This window comes from Cataglyphis hispanica, chromosome 20 (assembly GCF_021464435.1).
Source record: "Cataglyphis hispanica isolate Lineage 1 chromosome 20, ULB_Chis1_1.0, whole genome shotgun sequence".
NCBI classification, from domain to species: Eukaryota; Metazoa; Arthropoda; class Insecta; order Hymenoptera; family Formicidae; genus Cataglyphis; species Cataglyphis hispanica.
The window spans coordinates 4,846,680-4,866,196 of NC_065973.1; the positions used below are offsets into that span (position 1 = coordinate 4,846,680).

General features: G+C 31.9%; 1 protein-coding gene across 1 annotated transcript in view; it reads right to left on the reverse strand.

The window, feature by feature from the left end:
* The window catches only part of LOC126857163 (glutathione S-transferase D1-like), a 155,754-nt gene extending 136,476 nt beyond the window's left edge, over positions 1 to 19,278 (reverse strand). The window contains exon 1 of the mRNA XM_050606354.1: positions 19,148 to 19,278. The gene's annotated coding sequence lies outside the window, so the exon portion shown is untranslated. The remainder of the gene's footprint in view (positions 1 to 19,147) is intronic.
* Between the last annotated feature and the right edge of the window lie 239 nt (positions 19,279 to 19,517).

Sequence of the window (19,517 nt, forward strand, 5' to 3'; positions counted from 1 at the left end):
ACGTTAAAATTTCCCTCAAACTAGTTAACGGAATAAAATTGCATGACGTATCGCGAAACTGTTAGTAAAGTAGCAAGGCAACTTTTCTACTTGTTGTCGAAACATATCTCACGATCAATATCACGCGCAACGAAACGAAAAGGTCTCTGCCTTCTCCACGCCGAACTAATATTGTCGCATCAACAAAATCGAGGACGTGGTACAAATCTTGTTGTTAAAATGTATTTATACACAGCTGAAAAATTTGTGTTAAATTTAACGGATATCACATGTCCCAAACGGTCCACACATTTTTGTATTAATTTAATATAATATGGATATGTTAAATGGAGACATTGATACTACGTTATTAATATTTTAGCACAAAATAAATGCGAGTTTCAAAGTAATTTCAAATAAATTTTGCGTAAAATCGACATATTTTTAATGATAAAATTAACATGTTATTGATGATCTGTAATCATTGTCACTTCTATAGAATAAAATCAACATCTTTCTATCAATTTTAACAGATAAAAATAATCTCTCTCTTATCTATTAGTTTGTAGAATTAATCCGAGTAATATATAGGATCAAATTAATTACTCTCTTGTAATAATAACTTTTACGCGAAACGTATACATAATGTCCTCTCTCTCTCTCTCTCTATGTGTATACAGTTAATTGATACATTAGGACTTTAAATATTTACTTTCCTTTTAGGTGACCATCATAAGTGAACCGTACAAATTCAATTTTACATTTACATCATTTAGTTGTTCTACTTGTATCCTCTATCTTATTGGCTAGCTATTCGATCAGATTCAAGATTTCTTACAAATATTTGATATCGGAGACGAAGACGAAGACGGAGTTTTGCGCGTTTTATTTTTTCTAAAATTCTTATAATCCTTTATCTCTCCTCGTGGATATTGAAGAGTGCCATGACGATGGAGAGAAACCGATAGGCAACCCATCTGTTCCCGTCAGATTTCCTTCCTTTTCATCATTCCCCCTTAAGCGAAGACCTTACCTCAAGATAAGTTGAATGTTTCTTCTGCGCCCTCATCGACCTCGCGACCTCATCATCATGGTAAAAGAGATAATGTCACGTCGTTTCTGTACCGTAAACACAGCACGGTCGAGTAGTAGAGGGAAAGGAAAAGTAGCGCGGTGAAGGAAATTAACCGAGCGGAAGTGGAATGGCTCTCGAGCTGTTTTAAAACGCGAAGAGATAATCATGCGCATCCGTTCGACAACGTATTCGCCGTATTCGATGAGAAGACTCGCTCGCGTAAAATTGGCAGCAAATTTCTCACCTATTGTCGGAGGAATTTAATGAGGAAGAATCTCGAGGAAATACCGGCGGAAGTGGTGAAGTAAACCGCGATTTACTTTACTTATTATCACTCAATCTAATTTAATCTGCTTCTTTGCAAGCTCTTTCCAAGTGTTTTCCATTTCCTTGGTGAATATTAATATTTATAATTATTATTAACTATAATGACTATAATAATTATAAATTATTATAAATTATATTATATTATTATATATATTATTATATTGTATATTAATTATATATTATATATTAATATAATATAATATATAATATTAATATTAATATAATATATAATATATAATAATATATAATAATATATAATAATATATAATATTAATATAATATAATATATTATATATATTAATATATATATAATATATATTATATACATTATTATTAATTATTAATTAAGGCAATATAAATAAACGGCGCATCATTCCTGCGATACTTTCCTTGCTCACATACATATAGTAATAAAATCGCCTTCCAGGGTGATTTATGTTTATGTTTATTCGCGTGTATATGTCGAATTGGTATGCGTGGTTCCGCTTATGTTTATGAGCCCTATTCGCGATAATGCACGAGCGTTACATATTGGTTTAGGTGGCATTCGGAAATGAATGTATCGTCAGATTGGCGAGCTGTAAGCACGGCGCCATTAGGATATATATATATATATATATATATATATATATATATATATATGCAAATGAGGGATGGAATATTGATGTAAGGGAGAAGGAAAGGGAAGCACCCTGCAATTCAGTGATATAATAATGGCCAAACGAAAAGATCCGGATTCAATTCCCCATCCGGTCATCCACGAACGATATGTTTTCATGCTCATATATACCATTATTTATAACATTAATATATTGTTGTAATTATTACGCTGGATGTATATACACAATTTTTTGCAAAGCTGAATTATACGATTGAAAAAAAATATCAATATATAATCAATATATAAGTATATAAATAATGGGCATATAAGGTGTCATAGAATTAAACTCCAGGTCGTTATAAAAGACACTAAAACAAGTAACAATTAATGAGCCGTTTTGGCACTAAAGAATCAAGAACTAATAAGGGCAAAAGTATTTGAAAATAATTATTTTTTTAATAATTTTATTAATGTAGTTAAATAAAGGTGTTTTTACCATGAAACTTTTGTATAAAACATTTTTTGATATCTCGAATAATTTTCGATATGTCGAGAAAAGCAAAAAACCTCTCTATATGTATATGAAGGGTGATTTCACCTCACCAAAAATCGTTTTTTGGAGTGCAATTGAGAATTTATAAATTTATCTATTTATCCTCTTTCCCCCTCTCTCTACATGTGTGTAAAGTTTCATCAAAATCAAAACTTTCGAGTTTGCGATGTTTTTATTAACTTTTGATTTTCTAGTGTCAAAATGACTCATTTGCGGATTTATTGGCAAAATTGACTTGCTTTGATGTCCTTTATAACCACCTGAAGTTTGTTGATTTAATTCTGGAATATCCTGTTGGAATCTGTCAAATGGAGGCATGACATCTGGTGGCAGAAAAAAATATTATTCTTAGGATGCAGTATCACGCTCGCAATACGGCCATAAGGCATAAATACGCGAATATTATTTATTAATCACAAATTGCACTATTAGCATTTTATTCGACTATATAAAAGTTGTTGCTTTACACGCAAAAGCATACGTGATATTGACACTGCACCCTAAGATGCGCTATGTTACTTAAGCCTTGCCCATTTCACAGATCCCAATATAATTTTGTGTATTTATAATTTATATACATATATAATTATATATGAATTTTTTTCTCTCCGGAGCTTTTGAAGAGATTCAAAGTTTCGAAATTACTCTACTTATCTCCCACTCTTTGCATTTCCCTCTCTATTTCTCCACTTTATCATCATTGATTGGGGATGTCGCGTACGTCGTAGGGTCGTCAAATCGGAATTCGCCTGAAATTCTAATTTAAGATCCGAGTAGATCTCGCTCGTTCGCCTTAGGAATATCACCTACGATCCGAAATTTGACGAATCGTTCGGTTTAATCGCAGTACTCGCTGCTTAATCCGTCGTTGGATTACCGGGATGAAGTGGGATGCGAAATGCCATGGCGATCGTTCGTCATTCTGTGCTAGCGGGGAGTTAAATAAAAAATACATACATATATTGCCTGCTGTAGCGATTCACTGTATTTGAGCCGTATATAATCGTATTGTCATTATTCCGAGGTAACGGAAAAGATAATGGGCGACAAAAGAGATATAGCTTTCCGGGTTTGGCCGAGACAAAATGAACGCCAACTCTGTTTCGCGGCGACTGACAATGGCGCAAATATGCGTTCAATTTAATTAAGTTTAGTAATTATAATTAAATGTGTGGCTGCGCGTAGTAAGTATGTAACTCGCGGCAAACAGGGCCGTCTATTAAATTTATTATTCGATGGATCGCGCTGCGGTTGATCGCATGTACCTTTGAGAGTTTCCGCCAACCGTATGGACTGCGTTTACAACATGGCAACGTGTTCAAGATTTAATTGCGGAATAAATTAATGACGTACTTTGACACGAAATAGACAGCCGTATAGGAAAGAGGTAATTGCGATATTTCGAAACACGTAAATGTATCTTTACGGTGAAGTGACAAGAAAGTCTTCGCAGACTGTTTTGGAACATGCAATAATGATTTATAAATATAATGATATATGAACCTTTAGATTTATTTAAAAAATCTTTTAAAATTTTAGGTATTATAATTGTTCTAATTATACATCCATTTGTTAAATAATTAAAAGAAATTGTAATAAAATAGCCTTAGAGGGGATATCACAAAGATATTCTCGAATCATATCAAAATTACGTTTTATAATCGTTAATGCGATATCTATCCACCGGATTTGCCCTACAAATATTTTTAGACATTACGAGCAAATTGGCGTGGATCCTAAATAAGACAAACTGGGATATTCTACAAATATCGCGCATTATATGAACCGATCAATGAGGATACATTTTTGCAATCATAAGAGTATCGATTGGTAAAACATAATCGGGATTATCTTAAAAATATCAATCGTGCCGTATCGCACAAATGAGGGATGAGATCCGTTAGTCTGACACTATGACGAGCTCATCCAAGTCATCTCCCTAATAACGTCTCCTCCAAGACCAAATCCGTAATGCTACGCGGCGACTCTGTGACCATCCGTTCTGGCAGGCACCGTCAGAGAGAAACCATTAGCAAGATACGCCGCGAACACACACAAGATGAACCGGAAGTCGAGTCCGAATCTCTAGACTAGAGAAATGCCTTGATGCCATGTAAGATCGTTACATAATATCGTTACCATTTGGATCAGACGCTCGTCGTACCGGTTTCCTTGTACTGGTATCCGATTCCGAAAGTCAATCTAATATCCGAACAAAAGGGACTGACAGGGGGAGAGAGAGAGAGAGAGAGAGAGGGAGAGAGAGAGAGAGAGAGAGAGAGAGAGAGAGAGAGAGAGAGAGAGTAACTGCGGGTCATCTGGAATCAAACTAATTTGATGAATGATATCAATGAGATGGAGTACCGCACGAGTGAAAAGAAAAATTGCGCTCATCGTCAGAGATGCGTTAAACGTAAAACGTGTTTGACTATTGCATTTGAGCAGCGAAACACACTCTCTTGGCCGGAGCACGATATTTAGTGCATCGATTGGCGTATGTACGTATTTTCAGGATGCAAACCCCCGAGGAATCACTTTGTGTGGGCGAATTGCCCCTGCGAATCATGTAGATCCGACGAAGCGTTTAACTGTTTCCAGGAATAACACTATAATACGCTCAGATATATATTTCATATATTATAATCGAAATTTATAATTACATGATCGCGTTTAACTAAATATATTGCGATTCGTGATTATTTATGTTTGTACGTATGTCCCCATCGGTGTAACTTCTTTTGTTCGAGATTGCTTTAAAAGTTATGTCAAAATTATAATAAAAATTTTTACAAACAAGAAAGCTTCATGCACGCACAGTGAGAAAAAAAAGAGAGAGATTGATAGATATATACATATAAAATGTAATAAATAAAAATATTTGAAAATCTATTATATTATATATTACAATATACAGTGGCTCAAGATTATTGAATATTTTTGTTGCTGGTTTTTTAGTTATTAATTTAAAATAAAGAAATTCTGTTTCAATAAAAATGTCAAAATATAATTAATAACTGAATAATGATTAAACACATGCAAGAATAGCTTTCGGCGAATTAAATTCCTAGTGAAAAAAAGTTAATCTACTTTTTACAAAATATCTCTTTAAAAATAACTTGAGACAACTTATACAAAGACAAATATAAACAAGTAAAAAATTGTACAAATTAAAAACTTGCACATGGCTTCCTCATAATTTTATTACCTTTTTTTTTATAATATCAGTAATCGTAATTACAAATTCATGTAAAACAACTTAATCTAATATTTAAAAAATTTGCAGAAATTAGGTCGTAAATAAACATTTATTGAAAAATTCAAAATTTCATAAAAAATAAACCCTTTTACCAATTCTCATCAAATTCAATACCAATCATCCTTTAATGATATTCTATTCATATAAAAAAATTTAGACAAATATATCCAAATTTGCGGAAGTTAGAACATCTTTTTTTGAAGAATTTAAAGTTAAAAAAATATAAAAATATAAAAAAAAGTATAAAAAATAAATTCCTTTATCGATCCTAGCCAAGTACAATACCAACCAACCTTGAATGATATTCTATTCATATAAAAAAATTTAGACAAATATATCCAAATTTGCGGAAGTTAGAACATCTTTTTTTGAAGAATTTAATATAAAAAAATATAAAAATATAAAAAATACAAAAAAAGTATAAAAAATGAATCCCTTTATCGATCCTAGCCAAGTACAATACCAACCAACCTTGAATGATATTTTATTCATATAAAAAATTTTAGCTTATTATCTTAAAATTTGCGGCTGATAATCGAACCATGTCCTTTGGTACACATACAAACATATAAATATATACACATACACACATTTTGTAAAAATATGTTTTTTCGACGTTTTAGAACATTCTAAACACATTGGCATCAAAATTAGAACAAAAATTTTTTTCACGAAAACAAAGCTTCCTCTATGAGAAAGCAAAATATAGAATTGAAAAATTAAATAGAATAAACTACGCAAAGTACCTAATTGCAATCGCGAACATATGAACAAGAGGTAGCAGGCTATCTCTTAAATTTGTAAAAAGCAACCATGATAACCGCTAAGCATGATTAAGAGCAATTAAAAAATGAACCGCAAGCATTAAAAAAACTTTTTGCGAGCTCAATTACCTACGGGATTTAAGGTTTCGCCTGTCTACAGTTTCCATCCTATTATTTATATAAAAATATATTCTCCAACTGTAATTATAATAATGCTAATTTCATGCATGATACAGAGTAAAATAAACAAAATTGATAATGTGCATATTAAGTACTAATTGTAAAAATAAAAGCCAATTTTAAAATTAATAAAATTCTAATTAAATAATGATAAAATTCAGATAAGAATAAAGAGAGAGAGGAGAAGAATTTAGAGATTAATAGCAAATATAAAAATAAAATAACGTTAAATTTAATTTTATAATACTGTCATATAAAAAGAAAATTGCCGATCTAGAATTTCATTCTCTCCGATAGCCTTCGAAACGTATTCCGATAAGACAGATGCGTAGATGTGTAATTAGAAATTATTTTGCAAAATGCAACTTGTCCAGAGTTTAACAGAATAAACGTACTCATCCAATGCGCGGTAGCCGCAGAGAGAGAGAGAGAGAGAGAGAGAGAGATGAGGGGGGGGGGATTTTGACAAACAAGCGTTTGCTATTGGCGGCGTTTTCGTGTGATAATGAATTTACGTTACCGCGTCGTCTGAAAATACACTCTTGCTGCCAAGCTGCGCTTGTGTAATCGCGACAAAACCAAAGCTCAGATGCGCTGCATAATTTGCCCGCATTAATCGCCGTACTCCAGGAGCAAGGGAGGGGCGAGGGGGAGGGGGGGCGAAATGGCGGGAGGGTGGGGAGGGTTGCGATTATACAATATGGCCTTAGCGTGCGAGCTAACTCGTCAACTTTGTGCGGGTCCGCGCGACATGAACAACAAAGGCTTTTGCAGAGAAGACACGACACATCCGGCGACTCAGCCGGCGGCTCATTCAGTTTTCTTCTACCATGGCCGAAACGCAGCCGTCCCCCCTCCTCCCCTTTGTCCCCTTGTATTGATTCTCTCATTGTCGCGAGCGATATTTTCATCCGGTCGCGCTTAACTGTGAAACGTAAAAAGCTGAAGAAATTTCTTTGCGAATGACGTAACTTCAGCGCGTCGTGAAAAGGGGAAAAGTTAAGAAAGAAAAGTCGACTTTCTGATTCTTGTTTCTCAGCAAAAAAACTTACGTCATTTATGCTTTCGCATCTTAATGCGAAAAGTATATTTAATCTATCCTTTTTCTCCTCTTCCTTTTTATTTTTCTCGAGAAACAACGAGAGTGTATATAGGATATTTGTATATATCTATATACGGATTGCATTAATATATAAATGTCAAAATTTCAACCTTGCAATGGCACGCTGTTATTTATTAAATATAATAGTGGATGATACCTGTCATGTTTCAACTTTTGCATCGAATAAAACAGGACTTTTAAGAGCATGTTTTTGAGGTTATAAACAACGACCTATTTCAATTTAACGGCATATTACAAACCGACTTGTATTTCCAGCAATGCAATTTGTGTATTGATTAATATTCGTTTCTGCGAGAGAGAGAGAGAGAGAGAGAGAGAGAGAGAGAGAGAGAGAGAGAGGGAGAGAGAATAATATTTAATAAAATATATTTATTAACCGTAAATTTAGCTGCAATATAACAATGCCGCTATGTTGTACTTTATACAACAAATTTTGAAATGTTTCTTATTACTTCATAAAGAACTGATTATTGAAAAAAAAAATTATACAGTATTTTTCCAACAAAACTGTTGTAATTTGTATGTTCATTTTTTGAAAAAAAAATTAATACTTCAGTTTTACAAGAAGAACAATTATTTGTTATTTTTATGCATTCTTTTAAATGTAATAAAAAAAAAGTGAAATTTTTCATAGTTTTTTTTCAACATCATTTAAAGGTATTGCACAAACAATACAAGTGTAAAAGACGCACTTTATTGGTAACAAGGCATTCTAGAATTTCCGCATTCAAAGTTGTCACACGTATAAGAATTAGTTACGTGAGGATTGGGTTTGGCAGCGAAGAGAGATATGTATTTTTTTAACATTGTTCACGCATAGATTACAAAAGCGTCTCTATGATTACATTAGTAAATGAGATACGTATATTCAGAGTTGTGCTTCATAATTAATTTTAATCTGCACAGTGTGTTGGCTTCTCTTTGTTTTATATAATATTACATAATGCATGGCGTTGTTGAAAAAGCTTCGAAATTTTGCTTACAATAATATATAAAAAACTCGTGTTTTTTTTAAAAACTGTAAAATTGTTAAAAACAGAAAACTCTAAATAATACTTCATTCAAGGCAGAATCTAATAAAAAAAAAAAAAAGAAATAATATTTGTCAATAATCTAATGTAAAAAAAAAAAATAAACTATAAACACTAAAGAAAGGAGCATTGCAAGGAAGCAATTATTTCTACGAATGTATGAGACGCCGACATGTGGGACATTCTATCTCTCTCCCTCTAACACACTCCATATCTCGCTCCGACTGTGCCCTTAGTCTTCCTTGGTGGGTGGCATTCATTCGGCACGCCTCCATTTTTCACATCCCTTCCTGATCCCGTCTTTGCCCCCGTGTCATCTGCCACCGCGATCTTTCGCCGACTTCCTCACCGACTCTCCTGGGTATTTCGCTCTCTCCCTTTGTCCGTAGTCGTCTATCTCACTTTTCTCACGCCCCCAACCCCCTTCCGTCTTCTAACATCTCGCGCCGACCCCGGGCTCTTATAAAAATACTCTAACGTGCCCGGACTGGTAGACGACCGATGCGACGTCGACGCGAGACAAGAATCGCTCTTAAATAAATCTCGTGCGCATGATCCTTTTTACAAACGCGACATTTGCATAATTGATATAATAACTCGATACTTCTCGGAAAAATTTCGCATAGGAAGCCGGAATAACAATTGGCTGTACGCTGTGACGTATCTATATCGTTGAGATAATTGACGTTAAATTTTTGCACTCAGACGCTTTTCGTTTTTGCGAATAAGCTCTATGACATTATTCTCGTATAATTTAAAAATATTAATATTATTCTTACAAAACACATATGAAATTTATTAAATCTACATATTTGACTTAGACTAAATTATTATATCAAGATTTTAATAATTATTATATTATATTAGATAATTAAATTATTATACCAAAGTTTTAGTAACTTATATTATATTAGGAATGTGCGAAAAACACTTGTCACTTTTGAGTTTCTGCTTTGATTGATTTTTTATTGAATAAATAAACATGGCATGAACAAAATTTCTGAACAAAACTTGCTCAGGCATATTTCGAAAAAAATTGTCTTTTTAAATAAAAAAAAGTGTTGAAATCAATGACGAATATTTTAAATAATAAAAATTATTTTGAAATAATAAAAAAAACAAGATTTTCAACAAAAAATCTAGTATATTCCAGAGATACTTTGCGACAAAATAGGTCACATACATTATAAATACGTATAATCTATCCGGGTCCATTATCGAGATAAAAGTATATGATTGTGCATGCCAATCTAAAATTATCATGAATGTTATTTTATTATTTTTTACTTACGTTACTTCTATTAATTTTTTCTTTTTCGCATTATCAAAATATGCGCGTTGATATTACTCTTGTATATAATTTAAAATGACCACCCTGTCTGCAAACATGTTGTTATCCATTGCCATGTATTCGATTCCAGTGTGTTTGCAAGTCTTGTTTTGTTTCGCAAGATGCCTCTTCGAATAATATATTCATGAAAATAATATTATTTGTATAATGCATATGCAGTCAAAAAATTAATAAAAAAATAATTGAAATAACATTTATATAAATTTATTTTAACACGTACAATAATAAACTCGTAATTCAATCACAGTTCAATAGATTCATGCCGTGTACATGAATTTTTTCCGCTGAAAAATATCACTGAAATACATTATTAAAGTTTGTCGGTTTCCCTGGCGGCACGTACTGTGTATAATTTTGTTTCGACTTTATTTGAGAAATATGACAAACATCTTTTGTATCAACTTAATGCATTACCTCGTCCGCTTATATAGAGAAATAAATCCATGTTTGATTACTTTATAAAAAACAAAAAGCATCTCAACCTTCTCTCTCTCTCTCTCTGAAATGCCAACTATACAGGGTGATTCTAAATAAGTGCGAAAAATTTTAAAAGGTAATTCTTTGTCAAAAATTAACGGGGAGCTTTCGTATAAACATATAATTCTATTGTCCTTCTCTGAGGAGTTACACTCTTCCAAAAAAGAAGGAAATTAACGGTGAAAATTTTAGATTTTTATTATTACTTTATGTTGTTTTTGTTTTATTTTTTTCCAACATTTACTATAATTCTGTTTTGCTTTTTTTATTCTAAAATTCAACTTCTTGTAATTCGAAATCTATGCCATTTAGCACGGTGTTGTGCATGATTGAATGTATTTTATTTTATTTTATTTTTTTTTTTAAAACTAAATTTTACAAAAAAAATAAAAGGAATAAAAAAGTTTCTAAAGAAATCAAGCTTTCTAATACATATTTTTAGACGATCACATTTTGGCCCGTTAAAAAGTTCTAATAAAAAATTGAATAGGGATTACTAGTTTCATCCCCTTATAACGGGAGGATTAAAAAATATTAATAAGTATTCTTTTTATTAGCGAAAAGTATCCACCAAATTTAATTTCTTTAACTTACTCAAAATTCGAGAAAAAAAATAAAAACCTAATTTTCACCTCTTTCTTTGGAGGAATGTAACTTCTCAAGGTGGGGTATAGGAGTTTATACATTTATATGAAAGATCCTCTTTAATTTTCGCCAAAAAAAATCATCTCCTAAATTTTTTTAGCCTCATTTAGAATCACCCTATACACGCCTTACTTATGCTCCAGCGTGTTCGCGATGCCGTTGTCTCCGGAAGAGTCGAGGAATCCGCGTGGAGTTCAGTCTTCCAGAAACTAGACGCTCGATCGGATACGGAACGAGAGACATCGTTGCGGTAAACGGGCGCGTATGCGTTCCCAGACGCGCGCGCGCGCGCACAAATACATATGTACGCTTATACGTGCTCGGGCGGATGAAAGAGAGAGACGTGTCCCGCTATAAAATTGTCAGGTATCGTTTTCTCCCCGGTACATTACGACACATAAAGCTGGCCGTCCGTCGGAGGAGTAGTCGTTTCTATCGTTTTGCGGGGGACTTCTAGCACACGGATCCGCAGGTGTGCCCACGCGTTTCCCTCGCCGCGAGCTCTCTCTCTCTCTCTCTCTCCAAATCGATTGGCACCCGCGTGCACCTCGACGAGGAACAACAGCGTCGAAGATCCATTTGCCGCACCGTCTCACGACTTCGTGCGGCAGTTTTCAAAAAGAATTCTTGCAAATAGAATTTCACAATTTTTTACTAAATACTTACAAGCGTCAGAGCTTCATTGACAGATTGCAATTCTCATTTAATGATGTATTTTGCATTCTTTCGTTTTTGCTTTTCTATTTGATCTATGTGTGACTTTGGGATGCCTACTCCCTGGAAAAACCTAGAAAACCTGGAATTCTCAGGATTTTCGTTTTCGAAAACCTTGAAAAATCGAAGGATTCTTATGGAATTTTATTTCAAGTCAAGGAATTTTTTCAAAAATAATCTTTTTAATTATTACGTTCTTATATCGCAAGAAATCTTATTGGCTAATAATTGTGAATTACATACATGTTTCAAATATATTATAAATATCTTTCTCTGTTTGATTATATGTTTATTGTCATAGCAAAAAATACGGAATATACATTTTTTATTATAATTTTTACAATTAATAATAGAAAATAAAAATATTATTCAAATAAAAAATGCTTGTCTTACAAAAGTCATTCAGTTCTTTTCATTTTTTAATTTATTATTTAAAATTTAAGTAGTTTGTTTCTCCTTTGTATGACTGATAAGCATTAGAAAACACAAAAAAATCTTATTTTCAAAAAGTTCCATTTAAAAATTCTCTAATTTTTCCTGGAATTTTGAACAAATTACTTGAAAAATCAGGGAATTTTTTGGCAAGCTACTTTGGATAGACACCCACTTTGAGATGAGAAGATACTGCCTTATCTATTGTATTTCTAGAAAATTGAATCTCAGAAGGTAGTATAGAAAAAAATACATCGAGTATTAATTATCAATAAATATACGCACATAGAATGCATGTGTCAAATAGCGATATCTTCGAGTTTCGTCTTTTCGGATATACGCAAGATCATAGAAGTATTATTGTGTATGAATTTTATCACTAATCAGAAATAAGATCGACGTGGGAAAGGCAGAAAATGCTGCAAACGATTGCGAATCCGAGCTTTCCCGTTTCTACTGTATTTGACATTTATATGTATACGAACCGGGCGTAATGCGAGATCTTTGAGTTTCCGGAGGATGTGTTTCTAGCACGATGATCTGCCTATTTGCATACAATTATGACGGAGCTAAAATTTAACATTAATAAATGCAAACATTATTATATATATGTATATATTCATATACAGGGTGTCCTAAAAATTTTGACACACCCGAAGTGTGAAGGTAGATTGGGCCAAACTGAGTCGAAAAGTCCTATACCATTTTGCAAAATTTGCAATAGTTTTTGCGTTATTAATTAAAATATGTGAGCTAATGAGCGCGTTGGAAAGCAGTAGGCCGATATCGGCAGGCATGTACGACGGATTACTTGTGTACGTCTCTTAGTAACAAAAGCATCATCTAAGCGAGAGGTGGAGTCACGCTGTCACCTCTTGCTTAGATGATACCTTCGTTGCTAAGAAATGTACACAAGTAATCCGTCGTACATGCCTGCCGATACCGGCCTATCGCTTTCCAACGCGCTCATTAGCTCACATATTTTAATTAATAACGCAAACACTATTGCGAATTTTGCAAAATGGTATAGGACTTTTCGACTCAGTTTGGCCCAATCTACCTTCACGCTTCGGGTGTGTCAAAATTTTTAGGACACCCTGTATATGTGTGTATATAGAGAGTGATTCTAAATAAGCGTGAAAAATTTTAGGAGATGATTTTTTTGTCAAAAACTAAAGGAGATCTTTCATATAAATATATACTCCTAGATTCCGCCTTACACTCTGCCAAAAAAGGAGAAGTAAAAATTAGATTTAATTTTTTTTTCCTCAAATTTTGGATAAGTTAAGAAAATTAAATTTGATAAACATTTTCCACTAGTAAAAAAGATTCCTATTAATATTTTTTAAGTAATTTATATTTTTTAATTATTATAATATTGTTATAAAGGGATGAAACTAGCAACCTCTATTCAATTCTTTATTAATACCTTTTAAGCCAGAATGCGATCATCTAAAAATATGCGTTAGAAAGCTTGATTCCTGTAGAATCTTTTTTATTTCATTAATTTTTTTTTTGTAAAATTAATAGTTTTCAAGGAAAAAAAAAAGTAAAACACATTATTATGCACAGCATGGCTAAATAACAAGGATTTCTCAAGTTACGGGAAGTTGAATTTTAGAATAAAAAAACAAGCAAACAAAATTATATAGTAAATGTTAGAAAAAAATGGAACAAGAATAATACAAAATTATAACAAATAAAAATTTTCATCTCCTCTTCTCTCCTCCTCTTTTCGAGGAGTGTAACTCTTCAGTGAAAGATACATGTAGTAGCATACATTTATATGAAAGACCTTTCTTAATTTTCGACAAAGAATCATGTCCTAAAATTTTTTGCACTATATATATATATATATATATATATATATATATATATATATCTTCTTCTATATGTGTGCATATGTGTGTATATATATATATATATATATATATATATATTTATTTATGTAAGTATTTATGTAAGTATGCATGGTCTTCCAGCAGAACGAATCGATACTCTCGAGTCCCAACAAGCCGCGTGCGCTCTCTCGCGAAACTCCACGCATAAAGGTGGATGGATAGAGGAGAGGCCGGGACACGTGGCGAATAACCGTGCGAAAGTTTAAGGCTGATTATTGCGCGAGACGAAAATCCGGGAGCGAATATTAATTACTTTCGAACGGCTACCGGTCGGAGAGTTCGGCATCGATAAAGTGAGCCCTCCTTGATATTTACATGATTCCCGATACACAAACAACGTATAGGAATTTCAATGTACACAGTCTGACGAGCGACCGTCTTCTATTTTTTCATAGTGGCCGTTATTAAATTTTACTCTAGATAGTCCGAAATGCAAAACTATTTCCGTATGTGAAAGCAATATGGAGCTTAAAAAAGGAAAAAAAACTGGTGAAAAAGTTTGCACAGTCAAAACCTAGCTACGATATTAATTCTTTACTGTATTTCCCCTTTTTTTTTTTCACGTGCCCTTTATAACGGATCGGTTTATGAATAGTGATGCCTATACGAATACGCTTTTTATTTTAAATGCCTGCAAGAAGAGAGGAGGATAGAAACGCACACAAAAACGTGTGATATAATTTTCGCTACCACCGCTAAATTGCCCTTTCGCTCGATTGCTCCCGATTTTTCCTCAGCCCGGCGAGAAATTACATAAACTCGCGAATAAAAGCAAAGTCCGTCGTATTCACGATCTCTCGCAGCGCACAAACGGCGCAGCGCGAATGCCGCTATGAATAGCATTTATAGAATTACGCTGCGGGCGCACGTGGGCGTGCGTTATTTTTTATTTCTCACTAGTGCACACGTCACGTTCTCATAGCCGTAAGGGTAACCAACGATGGGGAAAACACATCGTTACAAGTCTGCCGGTGATTACGAAAGTGCGCGAACCGCGTGTAACGAGCGACAACTATTTCCGAGCTGGGGGCTACTTGCTTTGGCCGACAAAAAAAAAAACGATACAATGAAAAATATAAGCGACTTTTGTGGAGCGCAAATTTTTTCCTCCTCTTGCACTCTACGAAACGCATCGCGATGTGTGCATCACGAGACGATCAATTTTCTATTAACGGCGTGTTTGCTGTTTTCTCAATTTTATTACAAATATGTAATCCCTTCGCAAAAGCGAAATAGCTGATGTAATTTGCATATTTCTTGGTTATATAAAATTTATATATGATTGAAGACTAAAATTCTCGAACGAGCACTAGAAATTAAAAGGGTAGTGAAAAAAAAACAGGAACTTTGAGTAAAAAATACGGTAAAAAAAAAAACTATTTTTTACTCCCCTCAAATTGGATTTTTGTCTCATTAAGTTACTCAGAATATTGATTTTTGAAAACTTGTACCAAAAATAGCATTTTGATTTATTAACCTTTGATGCGTGGCTTTGAAAAATAAGCCTCAAATTTACTAAAATTAAGAATAAGATTTCATGTCCTATTCTCATCTACAAAATAAAAAAAATAACAATAGTTTTTGGGCTTGAGAAAAATTTTCTTCTAATTTTTATGAAACTTTAAAAATTAAGAACATTATAAAATACCATTGAATTATAAAAATCAAAAAATTAATCTGTTTTAAAATATTCGAACTCAACTGATTAAATAAATGCATAGTAATAAGCTCAATCCATATCCATTGAAATTGATTACTAATCAATAAACAAAATTAATTTAATTCCCATATCATCTTTTATTTAAAGAAAACTAGCATTCTTTTGTTAAATTACCAAGAGAACAGTTTATTTTTACCCAAAAATATCGTTTCTTCACTTAATTAAAAAAAAAAAAAATTTTTAAACTTCGGTTTTTTTCCATCTCTTGTTGAGCACTATATTTGTATCGTAGCTGTATCATAGAATTTTGTGCTTTTGTAATTAACTAATGCGCTATTTAATAATGCCGTTCAATTAGCCTAAATTGAGCTGATTCGATTTGTTTCTGCTGCAAACTGTCTTTTCCTTTCTAATCATCATGCATTTCTATTCAATGCATTCCCTTCTTCGAATTGTTATGGTCTGTCGTATTCCGTTGTCTCAAGATCGTAGAAGCCTCTTGTATTTCTTTCTTTTTATGGTGTATGTATATCGGAATACCTTCTGCGGCCATTTGTCTTCAGACATTCTCCAAAGATGTTTAAACTACTGAAGGCCCCTTGCCTCTATTTTCTCGATCATTGTCTCTTTTGTTTTCATCTTATATTGTTACATTAATATTTAAAAATATTAATACAATAATATTAATTATACATTTATTATATTAATATTTAAAAATATTAATTATATATTATACATTATTATATTAATATTTAAACATATTAATATAATAAGTGTAATATATACGGTATCTCTCTTAATCTTCTCCTTAGAAAGACTACCTGTCCAACATGGGTGACTTGAATTGACTTTTATTATATATTTATATGTTACAGACAATGTAGCTTCAATATCAACAACTCCGCTATTACACATTAACGCCGGTGGACAAACGTTTATTTAATTTTAAGACAACAGATTTGTAGATAGTAGATGAAGAATGCAGATTGTGGATGAATCCGTTACTTTAAAATGGATAGGCTAGAATAAATTAGATTATAATTTTTGACATATTATTTTAGTACAAGCAATTTGCATTAAAGCATATTACACGTTTAAAATTAAAACATAAATAAATAAAAATAAAAATAAAACATAAATAAAAAAGTATAGAAAAAATTTCAATTCTTTATCTTTACTAAACAGCTATATAAATATAGAATAATTTTATAAATTAAAAAAAAAAAACTATTTTTTTAAATAGAAACTTTTATAGAATTTATGTGAATGTCTTTCTTTCTAATTTTTTCTCGTTTAACTCATTAATGATAAATATGTATATAGTACAAAATAATAATAAAATAATGAGATCGAAATTAAACATTCAACTAATATACAAATAATAAGTACTCTACTAGTCGTCCACGGTACGATGATGGCGACGCACTAATGTGCTAACACTAAAAATGCGCCTGCCATATATGAGCTATTGTGCGATTCATAGCAATGCTGTGCTGAATAGGTACTTGGCTTCCCTTGTATAGTAAACTTCAGAAGGCTTAGAACCTTAAGGCACAGTCCAGGTATTCAGCCTTCCCACTATATTAAGATATATTTGCGGGAGGATTATGTTTATTATAATTATTTAATTATTATTATATAATTATTAATTATTATTTTTATATAATTATATAATTATAACTGTATAATATAAATATATCTATAATTTCCTATATATTTATAACTTTAATATATCTATAATATAACTTGGACAAGAGAAAGGTACTTCTATGATTGTTATTTATATGGCATGTATTCCTCTTTTTTTTTAAGCAAAAGAGGCGTAATGTAAATGGGTTTTTAAAAAACAAGCATCAAATATTGAATTTGTTTTTTTAATTTAAAAATAATAATTGATAAGAAATATACATTGTAAAATTATATAATATCAATGTCAAATATACAATGCATCGGAAATTAATTTATTCAATTAGTCATTCAATTATTGTTACTTGTGATGTTTAAAGATTAAATTTTAATATAGAAAGTGTATGTGTGTAAATGCAAATCGTTAAAAAAATAATGATTGCTTGCAAATATATTGCAACAAAGCGTTATTTAATAATTCTCAACTTTTATCGCTTCGATTTCTACTTCGAATGAATAAATTGCGCGAAATATGTACTTCGGTAAATAGCTACCGCTTTGATGTTTATAAATCTTTAATAGTGAAGTTAATTACTTCGGGCTGTTTGCTATCGCTGATTGTTTGTAAATAATGCAAAAGATACCACACAAAATGTCTCAATCACCGTAATCAAGACCGTGTACTAATTGTGTAGTTATCGTTTTGTATTACTTTATTACACATATATACAGGGTGTCCGACAAGTAAGTAATCAAACAAGGTAGATTGGATCAAACTAAATCGAAAAGAACCTGAACCATTTTTTTATATAACGCTTAATAAAGGAGTTTATAATTGAGTAAAGTCTAGCCAATCATCGCCGACCTTCAGTCGGTGAGCCGCGCGCTTGGTAGTGTACATGAGCGTTACGGCATTATTTTTAGGACACCCTGTATATATTAATTTTTTTTTTGATGATTTTGCGCAGAATATTTTGCTCATGACATTTTTAATTTATTATTAACAAATTATTTATTGCTTATGAGTTTAATCGATCTTTTTTTATCTTTGCAATAGTGATAATTTTTATTATGCATCATATTACGTAATATATTGCACATATATAAAATACGCAATATTTTTCTAAAATTTTTTTTAGAACTTTTGATATATATTTTATATATTATATTTTTAGCTGCTTTATTAATATATAATATAAATATATTAAATTTTAAATAAATATTTTAAAATAAAATTTGGGATATTTTATTTGTTATATTTTATTTTTTTATTTTATTTTATTTTTATTATATCATTTATTTTTTATTTTATTTTATATTATTATGTTATTATTTATTTTTGTTACATTATATGATAATTTTGAAGAAATCACATTACCGACAGAATGAAAAGAGAAAGCGAGCAATATTTTGAAAATAATATAAATAATAATCAATTTAAAAATTACTTACCGCAATTTAAAAATTACTTATCGTTGTTCTGCACATCGCTCGATGTTTTTCCAGATCTCTTTTCCCTTTTTGCTGTTTTCTCGTAGCACTCACATTCACTCGCAATCGCGTTTAGAAAAGGAATTTAAGAATTTGACGGATCGTCTCCCACTAGTATTTTACTGCTCGAGTATCGCCATGCAAATGATAATAAGTATACAAAAAGAATTTGTGTGATGGTGCGTCTCTTCCACTATTACAATAGTATTCACTTATCGCCGAATGATAACAAAGTCGTAACATATAAACAATAGCACGTTATACGTCATCAAGGACGAATAGCATATTATCGATAATCTGTTACTGAAATATTTGTACTATCATCTATACA